The sequence below is a fragment of the Brachypodium distachyon genome, chromosome 1 (genome assembly GCF_000005505.3).
Source record: "Brachypodium distachyon strain Bd21 chromosome 1, Brachypodium_distachyon_v3.0, whole genome shotgun sequence".
Lineage (NCBI taxonomy): Eukaryota > Viridiplantae > Streptophyta > Magnoliopsida > Poales > Poaceae > Brachypodium > Brachypodium distachyon.
Window position 1 is genome coordinate 64,732,107 of NC_016131.3, and position 18,412 is coordinate 64,750,518.

Below are 18,412 nucleotides of genomic sequence, written 5' to 3' on the forward strand. Positions count from 1 at the left end.
GCCGCGGGCAAAGGCCATTTTTATTTTTATTTTTTCCCAAATGTCTCCCGTTCGAATTTAACCGGGAGAAAAAAAATAAACCTTTGCCGGCGGCCCCGAGAAAAGGCCACCGGCAAAGTCCTTTTTTTTCCGTTCGAATTGAACGGAGGAAAAAAAATTATCCCTTTGCCGGCGGCCCCGAAAAATAGCCGCCCGCAAAGTTTTCTTTTTCCTTTTTTGTTTGTTTGTGATGTAAATCAACCATATTGTAAACACATAGAGCAATATATATTGTTGTTTAGATTGAACCCAATTGGCACTTATAAAATAAAGAGAACTAATTACCCATTGCCGGCGGCCGTGAGTTAATTGGTTACGATCGGTTCATCGACGCATGAAATGACGAAACAAATGGTTTCCTGGCTTTCCCCTTGTGCATGGTGTGCCATGTATATGTAAATGAAGGGTGTGTTAATGGTAAAATCAAAGTGATAGCCCTGTTCCTTTGCAAACAATACTAGCGAATGGGCATGAATGTTCCACATTTGAGGGATAAAGTCTCAATTCAGACCGACGGGACATAATTTAGTCGGTCCATGGGGTAGATGTTTGCCTTTTCATGCTGACATGTCGTAATACAACACTATGATATAGTAAAGTGACATGAAAACCCAAGTTTTGGTGGAAAGCTAGTAACAAAACACTAAGAAACATTCAAACCCAAGCCCTAGAGTGAGGAAAACACGTAATTCGGACCGAGGGAGAAGAATTCTGTGAGGGCTTGGGGTAGATTTGTTGTTTTACATGTGCCCATGTGGCAATAGAACACTGAGTAAACATCAGGAAAACCAATGTTTTGGTGAAAAACTACCCCGTAGACGCCACGAGGCCCGCATGAGGGGGCGATGCCTCAAATCACACGACGGATGGTCTAGAGAACTTGAAATCTTGGATGATGTCATCAAATGGGTACATAGAGATGGTGTTAAGAGGAAAACAGAATCCAAGGATCTGAGGTTGCACTTCCTTCACAAACTAGACTAACCCGCACGAACGTTCTGGAATTAGAGGGGGAAAAGTCACAATTCGGACGGACGGAGCCGAATCCGTTGAGGACTTGGGTAGATGTTTGCTTTTTCATGTTGACATGTCTTAATACAACACTATGATATAGTAAAGTGACATGGAAACCCAATGTTTTGGTGAAAAACTACCTCGTAGACGCCACGAGGCTCGCAGGAGGGGGCGATGCCTCAAATCACACGACGAATGGTCTAGAGAACTTGAAATCTTGGATGATGTCATAAAATGGGTACATAAATATGGTGTTAAGAGAAAAACACAATCCAAGTATCTGAGGTTGCACATCCTTCACAAACTAGACTAACCCGGATGAACGTTCCGGGCTTAGGGTGGAAAAGTCGCAATTCGGACGGACGGAGCAGAATCCTTTGAGGACTTGGGTAGATGTTTGCTTTTTCATGTTGGCATGTACTAATACAACACTATGATAGAGTAAAGTGGCATGAAAACCCAAGTTTTGGTGAAAAGCTAGCCCGCGGACGCCACGAGGCCCACAGGAGAGGGTGACGTCTGATTTAGAATCAACGGAGCTGAAATTAGCGAGGACTTGAGTTAAATTTTTGGTTTTCTTTGCACACATTTTCTAGTAAAACAGTAAGACAAATTAAAGTGGCAAGAAATCCCAAGTTTGTGAAATAACTAAGGAAAAAAAAAGAAAAAATGGTCTTTGCCGGTGGCTTTAGTAAGGGCCGCCGGCAAAGACACCTATGCCGACGGCTTTTTATCGGGCCGCCGGCAAAGATTTATGCAAAAAAAAATCTCCCCTAACCCTATCTCTCTTTCTCTCTCTCACTCCCTCTCCTTCTCTCGTGCCTAACCCTCCCGACCGCCGCGTCGATCCGCCGCCGCCTCCTCCCTACCCCGCCGCCCCCTTCTCCCGGCCCCGCATCCCTCCCCCGCCGCCCACCGCCGCCCCCCCTCCCTCCTTCCTCCCCCGCCGGCGCGCCGCCCCTTCCTTCTCCCTCTTGGGCACAAAATGGTGCCATGGTGACAATTATGAGCCAAATGGCCCTTTTATGGCTCATTTTGGAGCCCAAGAGGCTCATTTTGCTCCAAAATGGTGCAATGTTGGCTAAATGGTTCATAAATGCCACCAAGACAGCATTTTGAAGCAAAATTGAGCCTCTTGGCCAAGCTAATGCTCTTGCATGCGACCAAGTCATCATTTTGGAGTCAAATGGCTAATTTCCCCTTCAAATTCGACGTTTGTCACTTCAATGCCTTATTTTGTTTCTAATTGTGCAATTCCAACTCTATTTCATAGGTTTATATTGGTGCATGTCCAAGCATCAATGGATCGTGGATGTAGAAGGTTCCCGAGTCACTCTCTTCTTTCTTTTCATGTATAGATGGATATTTGGCGGATGAACAGTTCTAATATGTTGCAATCTTTTGAGTCGAACACTTGTAATATTATGTCGTGACAAATATATGTGATGTTTCGGACTTGTGAGATGTATGCTTGTGATGTGAAATGGTCGTGTCTATGGTTTGTATGAGTTGTGCTATTCGAAATGAGCTGTCGTGTTATATATGATTTTAATTGCTGGGATAAAGAGAGAGAAAAAATGTGTTGTGCCTCTTTGCCGGCGGCCACCTTCGGCAAAGCTGCCACGTGGCGGCTGCCTGTGCGGCCTGCGGGGCACGTTTGCCGGCGGCTTTTTCCCTGGCCGCCGGCAAAGACCCGACATGTGGGCCCAGCCGTGTCACGCTCAGCCGGCTCGCGGCGTGCCACGTGTCGAGCCTTTGGCTTCTTTTTCCTTGGCCGCCGGCAAAGGCCCGACATGTGGGCCCAACCGTTAACGGCACCGCATGCCGTGATCTCCTTTTCTTTGCCGGAGGCCGTCGTTTCGGCCGTCGGCAAAGGCTTTGCTGACGGGCCCGTGAGAAAGCCGCCGGCAAAGATTCCTTTGCCGGTGGTCCTCCGTGCCGACAGGCTTTGCCGGCGGCCCGAAAAAAAGCCGCCGGCAAAGGCTTTGCCGGAGGCAAATGTGCCTTTGCCGGCGGCCCCTGGCCCCCGGCAAAGCCACTTTCTCCCGTAGTGAGTACTGTACTTTGGAACGAGTACAACATTTTAAGTTCCACAGGCACAGCATTAATATACAAGTTGAGGGCGCGGGAATATCTGTGACAGATCGTTGTCCTGTTTCTGTAGAGTAACACACTCATAGATCTTTGTCGATTCTTTTTTTCTGAATGCTAGCTTACATAACATCCAAACTTGCCACACGCCAGTTCATCTTGGTTAGCACGCCTAAATTTGATAATTTGATAGCACTGTCTACGGTACTTTCTTTTGTGTAAATTTCACAAAACCATAAATTTTGGGACACTCGTGTCGCTGAGTTTATGGAAAACCGTCGGCATAACCATGGTTAATGAAAAATCGTCCGTACAACCACAGTTTTTTGAGTCAATTTGTCTCAATCAACCCAAAAGTGAGTGCTTTGGCGGTTTTGCTTGATTTCTTGCAGATGGGGTTCACCTGTCAGACACCACCTCGGCGCCAACCCTACCCGAACCGTCAGCCCACGATTAAACCCTGCCGTCCTGATATGGACATGCTAACCATGGATACGACCTTTGGTACCCTCAATTCTATAATATTTGACAAGATTTATAATCAGGTGAATTCAAGTAGTAATTGTTTTCATTGTCATACTTATGAAGAGGCGGAGCTACTACTATCTTGTCTCGTTTTATTACGTAGGCATCTTGTCGAGCTTTTCAAGTCCAAGGTCAAGATGAGATACGGTGGAGGCGAACGGGAGGGCCAACAAGAATCAAGCATTCATACGGCTGAGAGGGAAGGATTTCAAGTGTACTTTCCAACAAATCAAACGGCACATGATTCGGAGCTTGCTAGAGAAAGATATCACGAATTAAAGTTGAATCCGATTCGGGTCCAAGCTGCCAGGAGACCCGAATTTGTTTTAATCACCCAGGCCGCATCCGGAGTCCAAATCAAGCAAACAAGTACTTGTTGGAAAGGTAATTACAAGACCTTTCCAACGGATCTGGGCCCATCAAGAGATTCGACTCGTGCTGACCGTGGCGGACAAAACAAGCTGACGGATCTGTTTTTCTGTTTCCTAAAGAGTTGTAGTTTGTTAGGAAAGTTAGAGATAGCGTTGGATTTCGGACTCCTTATTCAAGGTGGACGAAAATATCTCTCCCTCCTCCTTTATATACCCCATGAGCCCCCCTAAGGAGCCTTGGGTTTTGTTTAGTTAAAAGTTAGCCATCGCTACTACTTCGTGTAATCGCGTGTGTCGGTTAGACCACCTGTTTTACCGCTTTCGGAACCCCAACTTATCGTCTCGTTGAGACATTGGTTTGATATAGTATATTCGCAATTTTAGATTGCATCCGCTATTTATCTTGTTCTTGCTTGTTGTTCGATTGCTTGCAGGAACAAAGACCTTCGTGGTCAGGTTGATCGTGCCCCCGCGTGATCAATAACCCTTTGGAGTTGGTGTATCGATTGCTAAGGCGCTGCCTCTTAGGCCGTACTCGGATCGTCAACGTCACCTCCTACCCAAATCGAGAGTTACCAATCTCATCGAAAGATCGGGTCACCCGCACCCGTATCACGTCCCCTTCTCACACCCGCAAGTTTTCAGGGCCGACGTGGCATCCGATAGTAGGGCCCCGACTGTAAGGATTCAAGTAAAAACGCCTACACACCCGATTTCGGGCTGACTGAGACAACTTGACTCAAAAAGTGTGGTTCTACAGACAATTTTTTGTTAACCGTGGTTCAGCGGCACAACTGTCCCAAAAATTATGGTTTTGCGAAATTTACTTTTTCTTTCCCACATCTCACCACTTCTAGAATTGATCGTGTCCGTATATATCCGTCGTTGTCTCGTTGAGTATATACAAAATGCCCCCCCTTTTGAAATCTTTATTCTCTTAGTTAAACATGGATGACACTTCTATTTACGTCAAAATGTCATGTGGAAACATGGATGACACGTCCATTGGTTCTTACGTATTTTCATCGGGTAAAATATTTTGCTCCATTGATTCTTATTTCCTCTCATACATAATAATTGTCGTTGATTTAGTATAAAGTTTACTGAATCAACGACTCTTATGATAGATCGGAGAGATTACTGTCTAGGAGACAGAATGTGATCTTTCTTTTTAGCGGGGAGACGGAATGTGACCTGTGCAAAGTACGTACAAGCAGTCTATACCTTTTTCTAAAACACGAGCGGAAGGTACACAATGTAACAGATCCACTCGGTGAACCTACAAGATTCAGTTGATACACAGATACATGACAGTCCACATCGTTCGAATAATTACTCTAACTCCACGTAGTTTTGCCTTGGAGGTACTACGGAATAAACAACTGGTGGTCATGGAGATGCCTAACCTAAAAGATTTTGTTAAGTCATTTGGCCTCCTAATTCCTAAAGTAATTGCATGGACCCAAACTCATGCTAGGCTTTGCTCTGGTTCTCTCCCGTGCGTGGAATGAAGCATTTCTGAAGCCAACGAACTGGTAATGGATGATTCGATTATAATTGTCTACAGGACCAAAGACCTGCGGGACGAGCTTTTCGGCCCATTGTTTACTGCATGAGCATCCATATGTTTTTACGGCACTCAATTGTCCATGTCTTGCGTGCGTGAGCAACGATGTTTCTGCTATTCTATCTCTAACTAAGCAACGTATCAAATGAAAAAAACTATGCAATGAAAACTTGAACTCTTATAATCATAACAATTATATCTTAATTAAAATGTACGGATTAGATGAGAAATGAAACATCTAAATTTATTAAAAAAATCCTCATGGTGAAAAAGTCTAAATGGGGAAGTATATTTTCTATCCTTCAGTTTGTCGAAAAATACGCAAATGTTCACTTGATTTATTTTTGTATACTTTTCGTCCTTCGGTTGTCGAAATATGATAACAATGGTCCCTCATCCAATGTAAAATGTTATTAGTGCTTATGTGTCATAGTTTTGGTCTTGAAATTGCCATGTTGACTCAATTAATTTTGTGTTTTTGGCAAAAACAAATTGATTCTAGGACTAAATTAAACAAGAATGATGCCAACTTTTGACAGGCTCGCGTGGCAATTTCGGAGCCAAAATCATGACACGTTGGCACTGACACCACCATGAATTGTGTCATGGTTTTGACTCTAATTGTCGCTGTCCGGTCAGCGCTGCATGCCATGCAAGCAAGGTCGAGGAGGTCGTTGCCGTCCGGCCTGGCCGTAGGGTGGGAGCAGCGCCAGGTCGCGGTGGTCGCCGTTGGGAGGAAGAAGCTCAAGCTACAGTCGTAGCACATATATAATCTTTTGGGTGGCCGGGATTGATTGATGCATATATGTCACTCACATATAATTTTCCGGCGCACCTAATTTTGATAAAACTGTCCACGCTGTGCATGCCGATGAACAGTCTCTAAAAGTGAATTGGGTGAGTCACTTTTGGACTGGCGATTTGTCTATAGTACTCTGTACTCCTAATAATGTGTTGTTTGGTTTAACTACAAGTGGAGCAAGTACTGGACTTTCGGATACCTACGCTTCAACGGAACCATACAATGTGAGATCAATCATCAGAGCCATCGCGCCCTACTAGTGGTGCTCATGACGGTACATTTTACGTGTACTTTCTCTGATCCCAAGTTCTTGACTCAAATTTATCCAAATATGCGTGTATCTAGTTCTTGACTTAAATTTGTCCAAATATACGTGTATCTATTCTTAAAAAGCGTCTACATACATGTAACATTTTGATAATAATTTAGGATCGGAGGGAGAACGTATACTTGCATTTGGCACAGAAGATAAGTGCACGGTACCCTCCACCTCTATGATGTGTAATCACCTGAACCCTATTAAAACAATTTCGTGCTTTCAGAAATTCTCAGAATTTCACATAACTATAGATGATTGAGCATCAGGCCATTGACTCTTAAGTATTACTAGCTAAACACCCGTGCGTTGCAACGGATAAAATAAATTAAACTACTCACTCCGTCCCATAATAAGTGACGCAATATTACATGTATCTAGACGTTTTTTGGATATAGATACATCCATATTTGAACAAATTTGAGTCACTTAATATGAAACGGAGGGAGTAATTGTTATAGATAAATTAGACTAAAAACGGCCAGTGGCGGAGGCAGTGGGGGGGCCAGCAGGGGCCTTGGCCCCCCGTATGATTTCAAAATTACGCCTAAGTCCCTTATTATTTATTATTATGAACTGCAAATTTCTTTGCTCTGTAATTGTTATAGATAAATTAGACTAAAAACGGCCAGTGGCGGAGGCAGTGGGGGGGCCAGCAGGGGCCTTGGCCCCCCGTATGATTTCAAAATTACGCCTAAGTCCCTTATTATTTATTATTATGAACTGCAAATTTCTTTGCTCTGCCCCCCCCCCCCCCCCCCTCCTAATAACTGTCTATTCTGCTCTGCCCCCCCTCACAAATGTTTCCTGCCTCCGCCCCTGAAAACGGCTATAATATATTAGCAATGTTTGCTAGTAACAAGATCTCCGAATCTGGTGGCAATGATCACTACCATCTCAGTTTATTGCGATAGATTTGCGTTAGAACAAAATGAAAAGTTTTTACAATAGAAGGAGGCGACGGACCGCCGCCACCAATTGGCTCTTTTATAAGAGTAAAGATATGCGGGAAACTACATTTTCTTTTGTTATTTTTGCACATGCCACAAAAAATAATACATAAATGCAATATTATTTGGATTTGTATTTTTTTAGAAACACCCATTACAACAGTAGATGCATGCACACCAAGACTGAAGGAATAATTCGCCTCAGGCACACAGGACGTCAAAATAGTTGTACATTTAGGTTTGTCAAATGAGGCATGCAGAACGTGAAAATAGTTGTACATTTAGGTTTGTCCTGAGTCAAACTTCTCTAGTTAAATTTGATCAACTTTATACAAAAGTATCCTAAGATTTACAACACCAAATTAGTTTCATTGCATTCGTCGTGAAAAATATATGTTCATATTGTATCCATTTAGTGTCCTAAAAATGGTGAAGGGTGGACTTCAAGAAACAATAAAAAAAATCAGAGAAATCATCTATAACTATTACTCCATATAATTAAAATAAAAGGACAGTGAGCCATCAAGTTCGTTCATATTGACAAATAATTTCCACAGTCAATCATTGTGGATCCAGATTATGACGGTTTAGAATTAAAGATAAAAATAACACAAAAAATTCAGACAGAGATACATATATACGAGTATATAACCGTGCATCCGTGATTGCACCTTAGGAAGAGGAACCAATAAAAAAAATTAACAGAGAAAGGATCAAATAGCTAAAACTGCGACAAAACTCTAGTGAGTCTAGCGGCCCAAGTGCGGGTCACCTAGCTAGTTAAGGCTGCATTTGGCATTGCGGTGGATTATCATAATCCCATTTTTTTTCACCCGCTTTTGATTCTTTTCGTGTTTGGCTAATCAACTTTTTCCTACTTTTGTGTTTATTTTTCAACAGCAGATTATAAAATAAGTTCAGCGCAGCACAGTTCAGCAATGCCAAACTAAGCCTAAACCAGATCACAACAACCTTTCAATTCGATGAAAGAGATATATATTATCTTGGTACTAACAGATCTGACAATATCTTGTGAAAATGTTGCCTATTGATCAAGGCTTTGATCAAATCGAAAAGCTCGCTCACCCGACCATCGCCCACTAGGGAAGTGTAAAAGCATCTCATTACGTGCTAGTAGGTCTCTAAACCTTTTTTTGCAAAGAAAAGCTCCATCAATCTTCTTGTTCAAGAATACGAAATTGAAACCACATTTCTCGAACTCCCACGTGTACGTAGTACACGGCACACGTTGGCCAACAAGAACAATAATACTGAGATCGAGCTTTCGTTCGGTGTTGTGCCGGCCTCCCTGGCAGTGCTGCTTAATTCGATTAATTGCAGTACATCGCGACAACAACATCTGATCATCTTCTCCACTGCCCGTGCGTATGCGATTTACAATATGTAGGCGGCGCCACAGCCGAAGTGTACGGCGCAACAGCACCAACCAATCTTCTGGAGCAGCCAATTAATCCTGAGGGAGAATTCGGTCGGTCGATCGTCACAACGTCATATATCGCAGGTAGCTAGTATTTGTCTGGTCGATCCATCGATATATATTTGATGGATGGATGATATAAAGCTACACACAAATATATAGCTTGGGGTTTTAACGAAGTGAGATGGAAGCAACCTATGTTTTTAGAGAAAGGAAGCAACCTGTGTTATTAATAACTATGGAATAACTAGGTCCCCTTTGAACATGTTTTGTGCTAGAAAGGATAAAGTTAAGGAAGAGAGGAAGCTAGCTGTAGTGAGGAACAAGGTTAGCAGGGGAAACCTGATGTCCGGCCGGAAAGAAATCCTTTTCTTTTCAAGTGAGAGCAAATCCCGGTTACAAAGTCCCTACTAACCTAAACATTAGCTCGCGGGTAACTTTCTGACACTAGAGAAAATTAATAAAAAAGCCTCTCCAAAAGAGATGGAGCCTGTGAGAGAGGTAAGAACAAGTAATTAGGATCGAGAAATTTAATACTAGCAGATCGAGCGACGGACGATAATGGGGTGATGAGATGAACGTTCATCGATGATCAGACCGAGACATGCAAATTAAGCCGCAGCAACTCATGTGGAGTAGGAAATATAAAGTTCAAGAATCACGACCCAGGAGATGGTAGCAGAAGATCGGGTGATATCAACAATTCAGGGGGGATCCCGCGGGATGGCGATTAGTACTTGAAGTAAACCAACACGCGCGGTGCCTTGTCAAGCTCAAAAACTCGTAGCGGAAGCAGCAGCTACCAATTATGAAAGGTGATCGACATCTTCAGGTCAAACCACAACCGCCACATCAGCTGAATTGGGGTCGAAATTAAGTCGCACCTGTTTAAAGAGTTCGGAACCTAAGGCCACTAATTGCAGGTACGCTTGCAACAAATCGGGCCCAGTGAAAAGGAAGTTAATATTCGCTCTACTATCACTTTTATCTGTACTATAAGGAGTATATAATAGTCCGGTGCCCATTTTTTTTTTCAGATATGGTGTAGTCGTTCGATCATTATTATGTTTATGTACATAAGTACCGCATAGGTCGTAAACTCAATCGTAGAGGGACGGAGGCACGGACCTTGCAGCCATTGCTAGCTACTCGTACTAGTACTTGCTCGGTTGCACATCCCAGAACAGCACGCGTGATTTATTTTTCTTTCCATAGGACCTATCGGCCGAAAATTCACCCATAGATATGTCACGTGAGTTTCAGACACAGCTGCCACACGCATCTTAACAGGAATGCACCCAAAACCCAAAGCGATCAGTTCCAAGCATCAGGGTTCGTAAAAAAAATGGCTCTCAGGACACGGTCAATTACTTCTTCCGTCTCGAATTAACATTTATACAAATTCACGCCAGTTAATTTAAAACGGAAAGAGTAGTTTTTTTAAGAGGAAGACACGATCAATTAGTTATCGGTCAAAAGACATACTAGCAGTTTCCTTCTTCCAAACCTCCAAGTTAGTTCACCACATTGTTGTTCAATCATTGGCTCACCTCCATTCTTCATTTCTTCTCTTGATCTGCAAGGGCCTCCAGTCTTATACTATCCACCTTTTTTTCTTTTTTCTTTTGAGGGGTTCTCCTATCCACCTTTGGCCTGCATCGCATGATGACGAAACTCCTCTTACTACGGCCCATCATAGCATGTAGCTGCCTACGGCCCAGAGAAACGCGACGTAAAAACTGCACGTCGCCGGCATGTGGTGCCATGCGCCGAGTCCATCGGGCATCGCGTCCTGGGCTGTTTTGTGTGATCGTATAAAGGGCCGTCCTAGGCTGCCGGCCTGGAAAAGGTTTTTTTCCAATAGTTTTTTGTGATCGTATAATGGGCCGTCCTGGGCTGTTTACCGTACTACATGCCCAATTGATGGGATCCATTGAGATTAGGAACATTTCCTCTCTTTTTTTAACCTTTTGAGAGAGACTGAGATTTTCAATTAGAAACAGAAACTGAGCGTATTGTTAATCTCTCACAATAAATAAGTACACGATTGCTAGAAAAATCCGGGAGAATTAGTATTTAACCTCACATGAACTCTCTTGATAACGGCACCCGCCATATAAAGTTCACTACACTGTCTCTGGAAGTACCAGTATATACTCTCTCTCCATTTGTAAATACATGTCTTACATTTGTCCTAAGTCAAACTTCTCCAGCTTAACTAAATTTATAGAAAAATGTACTAAGATCTCCATATCAAATTAGCATACACACAATGATCAATTTAATAAAACTAATTTGTAGTTCTATATGTTCGTTGATCTTTTGATAAACTTGATCAAATTTGAAAAAGTTTGACGTAGAACAAACCTATAACTTCTTACGTTTAAGAACGGAGGGAGTATCTAATATTCGTGCACCAAGCGTGTAAATGAAAATGAAAGTGTTATCACTAGAGATGCAAAACAACACAAGGGTTAAAAACACAGCTCCGGTACGCCCCCATTTAGCTTCGTACCCTGAAAAAGAGAGCATTTGCTGAAACGGCTCAGACGCAGAACAATGATTAATGATTGCAGATTGCAAACTGTGGGTAAAACCTCTGGAAGCTCTCACTGTCGATCTCAGTTCTCACACCACGAAACTGTCCAAGTCCTCCTCAACCGTTAGCTTTCACCGGAGAAAGACAATCGACCGAAGCCGTGCAAAAGAGTTACAAATACGGTTACGATGACCTTTGAGCGCCTCAAAGTCCTCGCGGCCACCTGCACATTCAAGTGCCAACCTCTCCTAGCTAATCAGATCTATTACATTCCCCAAACGGTTGCCCTTTCGCTGCCAAAATAATTGCCATTCTGCGCTACATATATACTGTACTTGTTACAAGTGACTGACAACTACCGTAAGATCAAACTCAGGGGTTCAGACTGCCTGCACTAGAATACTGCTGTCATCATCGAGGATGTAGTCTACATCGTGTGAGGTATAGCAGAGTACTGAATAAGTACAAATTCACAGGGATATTCTCTACTTTCATTCTTAACTCGATCATGACCTTTGAGACACTGAAACTACCATCCTGCAGACTGCACGACGTCGGCCGCGAAAAGCACAAAGACATTCAGTTCAGGGTAGCTCACTCGCCGTCTGCACGTTGCTGGAAGAGGCGTATTCGTATCTGCCGATATGCGCACGATCGAAGCTAGACCGATCGATGTGCAAGTTGCCCTGCCTGCTTTGTTTCCGGTTGCACTAAACTATCATATTATCACGGGCCGTCGTAGGTTTGCATTGGATCTGAATACGCAATAGAAGCCCAAGTTTCTGACAGGAACAACTCCTCCTTTTTGTCGTCAAGCTGATGATGCGGCGCAGAGAGTTGTGAATTGCTACCTACTCGCGTACTGTTCGGGGGATTTCGTGTTACTTTTAGCAAGTTAGGGTTTTTGACTTGGAGTGTTTCTCGTTTCATTATTGTTCATTTTAAACCTGAGGACAGTAAAGTAAAGCCAATCAGATCGAGCTATATGCATGCTGACACGGTCGATGATTGCGACGAGAGACACGGTTCGTCCGATTCACTCGTTTGTGTTTCATCGGTTTTGTTATAGAAAGGAAAGCAACTTTGCTCTTCTCCAGTGCAATTCTTAATTAAAGTTCATCCTAGTCCCCTGAACTATGGTGTTTGATCTGACTTTGTGGACCCCGGACTTTCTGAAACCATTCCATCTGAACCGAAACCTGGTTTTCGATAGTGTTTTTCTATCTAAGGTCATAGCACGCAAAAATCATCCAAAATGCGAAGAAAATTCGAGGAAAGCATATTTAAAATATATACATATATATAGAAAGTTAAACTATGAAATATATAGATAACCATATTAAAAAAAATAAAATCTACAAAGAAATGAGAAAAAAATAAAGATAAACACTTTGGAGGATGATAAGAAAAAAATAAAGAAAAAAAATAAAGAATTTTCAAAAACAGGAAAAATAAAATCATAAAAAATATAGAAAAATACTTCTAAAATTTTCTCTGAATCCATGTTTATTCAGAATATTTATGAATGTTATGCATTTTTGAAGATTGTACAACCTTTTTTAGATGAAATTCCTACACTTGAAGTAAAACGACGACAAGAATTTAGGAACGGAGAGAGTAACACTTTTCTTAAATGTTTATTTCTATTTTTTTTTATCTTTTTCGATTTTTTAATGATTGTTTTTGCTGACCAGGGCTACTAAAAACAACGCCACACATCATCGAGGCCACTTTAAATGGGGAAAAGGACCAATTTAGACAGTTACAACATTTTAGGGACCAAGTTCATCTACGACTATACTTACACTATGCCAATTATCTAGGGACCAAAATGAACTTCTCCTTAAAAACAAAACCACAAAGGAGGTGAGTGATATCGTCACTTGAACTACTAGTGTATTAACACACGACATACCGGTGGGTAAGAGAAATCACTACGTACGCATATAGGTAGCATTATTCAAGTGGAATAATAAAGCTGTGGATCGATCTGACCAATTGAGAATTATTGAGTTTGTTTATGAGAATAATTAGAAGATTACTCGAATCAATATAGATCATGATACTCACATAATTGGAGGATGATGTGGGTGTATAATACACATGGTCCTGATCCAAATGGTCGGTACATATTATTTGAGAAGAGATATGGCATACCCAGCTACCACCACCACATGCCTAAAGTCGAGACGAGATAAGTTTATTTTGTAGGCATGCTAAACACGCCATTTGTGGACAAACCAATAGTAGGAGGTCACTTGTAGGGGCAGATAGCACTTCTTCTTTTTTGTTCCCATGTCGTCATTGTCACCTTGGCATGAAACATACATGTGCACGCACAATGGCATATGAAATTATTGGGAGACGTATGAGTTGGACAGGCAGCGGCGATTCGTCGAGCCGGATAGGCAGCGGTGGTTCGCCACACAAGGTTTCAGAGACTCCGCGTCAGCAGCGCGGACAGAGTCAGACTTTGGTTACGTGAAGGAATATGCCACCGCGGGAAGAAGCTTCAGAACTCTGCCCTTCTTATACACGAGAGTTCCATGGTTGACTATGGAGTCAGTTAGTACTCCCTCCGATTTTAAATTGTTATCGAAATATTACATGTATAGACGCTTTTTAAAAATAAATATATTCATATTTAAGCAAATTTGAGACAATAACTTAGGATTGGAGGGAGTTCAATTAATGTGTTACGCCAAGTAAGTATCGTTTTTCTTAGAGTAAATTTCACGAAACTACACCTTTTTGTGGCAGGTGTCTCACAAAATCATGGTTGTTTGTAATAGTCTCACAAAACCACAACTTTTGGGGCAACTGGTTTCAGAAAACCCTAATATCAATAATTAAGTTGGTTGATGGCAGTTCCGATAACCCAGGGCCACCAGTCAGATGCCACGTCATCTCCCCCAACACATTTTCGACGCTCGTTTTCGATACAACGTCAGTTTCTACCCGACCCAAGACATCACCAGCTGTCACTAGAGCAAAGGCAGCTGACATGGCATAAAAACAGACATCGGAAACGGGTCGGGGAAGATGATGTGGCATCTGATTGGTGGCCCTGCGTTGTTAGAAACACCATCAACCAGCTTAATTATCGATATTAGGGTTTCTGAGACCAGCTGCCCCAAAAGTTGTGGTTTTGTGAAACTATTATAAACAACCGTGGTTTGCCGAGACAACTACCACAAAAAGTGTGGTTCTATAAAATTTACTCTTTTTCTTAATTTATTATTTTGTTCCACTATATGCATGATTTATTTTGCATAAAGTTATACCATTTTCCTTTTTTCTGGGTATACTATATACTACAGTATGAACTATATATGGAGCACTATAAAAATCGACAGTAACTGATCGATGTACATTGGGCCGGGTCGCGGGACCAAGCTAGACTGGCTACACGCCTAGATCGATCTCTTAATGAACTTGACTTGTATGCATGTAATGTGATGTGTATTACTCCATTATGTTTCCTGATCCAATAGTACCTTCCCGACAGAGAGGACATGGGATCTCAATTATTCTGCCAGTATGTATGGGCCAATGCTCGATCATTGTTCCATGATGTGCGTACTTCTTGGAGCTAGCTAGGGTTCCAAGTATTGTGGGGAGCTTCACTATTCTGTCTCATTGTCGATCTACTGTATACACTAATTAAGCTATAGAAGAGCTAACTGTTTATGAACTCTTCAAGTTACTCGCATGTTCATACAGCTTAACTGTCTCATTGCCGACAGAGAGTTTTTTTTTCCTACGGTGAAAGGATGATATATTATAGACTCTTGTTTCATTAATGAGACTGGAAGGTTAAATCAAAGATCTGGCACAGCTTTCATTATATCTACTCTATGTTTCTTGCACAGTTTTTCTTGTTACTAAAAAAGAACACACAAGAACCCGCTAGCCTTTAAAATCCAAGCATGTCGAGCCAATGGAAACCTAACAGGTAGCAACAGCACCCCACGTCACTTTCACTGGAAAAAAAAGAGAGGCATAGTACATACATATATATGTAAAAACCCCTTGATATAAACCTTACATTTTTTGGCCATCTAGCTAGCTAGCTCACGGGCTCCAACTTGCCACTTTTTTCTTGTTCTTGCGGGCCGGTGCGGCAGAGGCAGCACAGCGGCAAATGCTCTCTTTTGTGCCGTCCTGCCGCGGTACCGTCCATCTTTCCCACCCAGTGCCATCTTCGATGTAACCACAGGACTTGCTTTGGCCAGCTTCTCCGATCGATCGATGATCTCTCCTGCGCTGCGGGGAAATGAATGCCTCGATCCCGGCCCCGTTGGCGTGCAAGTGCTTCTTGTCGCTGGGCACGGCGCACGGGCGTGTCACGACTCACGTACGATACATCCCCGTCGATGCTGACGGGGAGCTGGCTCACGCACATGACCCCGTCGTCCATGACGAAAAGGGAGGAAGCAGACGAAGGGCGCCGGTTGTTATCGCCGCGTACGGGATCGATCGAGGTTAAACGATTCTTAAGCAACGCGTCCAAAGTCCTGAGCCTTCGCCTAGGAGATGGATATGCTGGTCCTCCGCCTCGTCTCTGAAAACAGCTCAAACTGCTAAATTAATGTAAACATGCACATACACGAACGATTAAAAAAAAATCGAGATGCACCATATAATTTGTGTTGGGGAGCGTTACCAGATTCTCGGTATCACCAAACTTGCCCGCAAAAACATCCAAGAGACAAGTCCTGAATATTTTATCCCGGAGAGAACTAACGAAGTCATTGTGTTTTAGTTACTAGCGTGTATTGGATGATGAATTGATGATTGCGATTCATATTTTCAACATACTATACATATGGCTGATACGGCGGCCCCAATATATATTCGACAAAAGCAAGTGACAAATTGGAAGGTACGGCCAAACTCTCATGATCCCAATTGGCTTCACTTCCAATGCCTCAGCTGGCGTTGACACATATGACAGCGAGAAAACCTGGAAAGAGCCAGGAGCAGACGTAAGCAGCTACCCATTGGTGTCGCCGCATTGCGCGAGGGCCGCTCTTGCATACTCTCCCTCGATGTGATCTGCTATCTCTCTCTCTCGCTTTTTTTTTTGACAGCGTTGTGATCTGCTCCTCGTATAACATCGGTTCTTTTCGCCGTTTTTAAGAAGGAATCCAGTTCTTGCTTTTTACACCTAGCTGATATATAAACCAAAAGGGCAATCTGTTTCACTTTTGTTTCTTTTGCGCTTCACCGCCTTAAATAATTTTTCTTGCCAAGAAACCCCACCAAGACTATTGTCAATATCGATAAGGTTTGGGGCCGGCGACGGGACTAAACCTGCTGCTAGCTAGCCGGTTTGACATTCCGATTAATCTAGAGAAAGAAAAGGTAAAACCGGATCGTTTACTTTTGATACCAATCACCATCAAAGTAAGCTAGAAATTATGAGTGACTAATACACACAAGAAAGCATCCGTGACCAAAAAATATAAACACGAGAAAACACCCATCACTAGCATGCCCAGATAGAAGTTAGAAATAAAAGAGTGAATTTCACGTTTTTACCCATTTTTCTGAATTTGTGAGTATGTTTACCTCATTTTAAATTATGTGCGCATTTTATCTCATTTTTGTAAATTTGTGACGGCGTTTGCCAATTTAACTAGGCCTAGTTCTGACATGATGTGCTAACTTGTTGGACCGGTGTGGCAATCGATTGCATGCAAATTGGCAGCGTATTTTCGCTATGCATTTTCTCACTCGGCTGGACCCGACTCTCTTGCCAACCCATCTCCATGATCTCAAGCTCGACGGACTCAATTCCCTCCTTTCATAGTACACACAAGTGCCAACTGCGATGCCACCATGGTAAAGTCCTACAAAGAAGAAGAAGTTGCGAGCCAGATGTGTCAGCTAGATAAGAGAGAGAAGTGGCGAATGGTTCAATGGAGCTTGTGAGAGCGGAGAGATGGGATGTCAAGTGGATTGGGGGAGAAAACACATCGCATTAGCCCGACGGGTGGACCCATCATGTCAAACGAGGAAATTAGTTAAATGAGATGAACACTGTCACAAGTTTACAAATATGGAAGAAAATGTGGCACAAAATTAACTAAATGGAGTGGACACCATCACAAATTTATAAACATGGGGGGAATTCACTCTGGGAATAATGATTTCGTGCAACTAGTTGGCACTACAACTCATTATTTGTTTGAAAATGTGTGCATGGATTAAGAAAAGGACAAATAAAGGCGCAACTTGGCGCATCACGCATATGCATGGCACATAGTCATGTAATGTACCTTCACACCACAAACTACTACAATTCTTAGCTAAATCATGACCCCAACAGTTCTTTTCGCTTGGTAAATTGGAAACCAATTAATACCCGGATCAAAGGTAGTAGCTTGAATAATGTCCCCAAAACCGCTTTGGGTCATCGATCTGTTCTCAGTTGGGTGTCGATCACTCTAATTACTATTGAAGAACTATTTTTTGAGTTACATAAAAAATATGAAATAGTTCGTGCATGTAAGTGGTGCTATACGAGTGCAGCTACCAAAGTTCGTAAAAAAAATTATGATTCTTGTAACCCGTAAAGAAGATAAACATCATTTATTTCACGGTGGACGCTCTAGATGAGTAAGGTCTAACTTTCCGGGTGCGTGCTGGTCAGTACGTTTCCAGGATAATTCCCACGGACATTCCAATTATTATGCTAGAAGATTGCTTGTTAAAAAAACTCAAGGTGGATTCATCGAATCTTTCCAGCATCGGA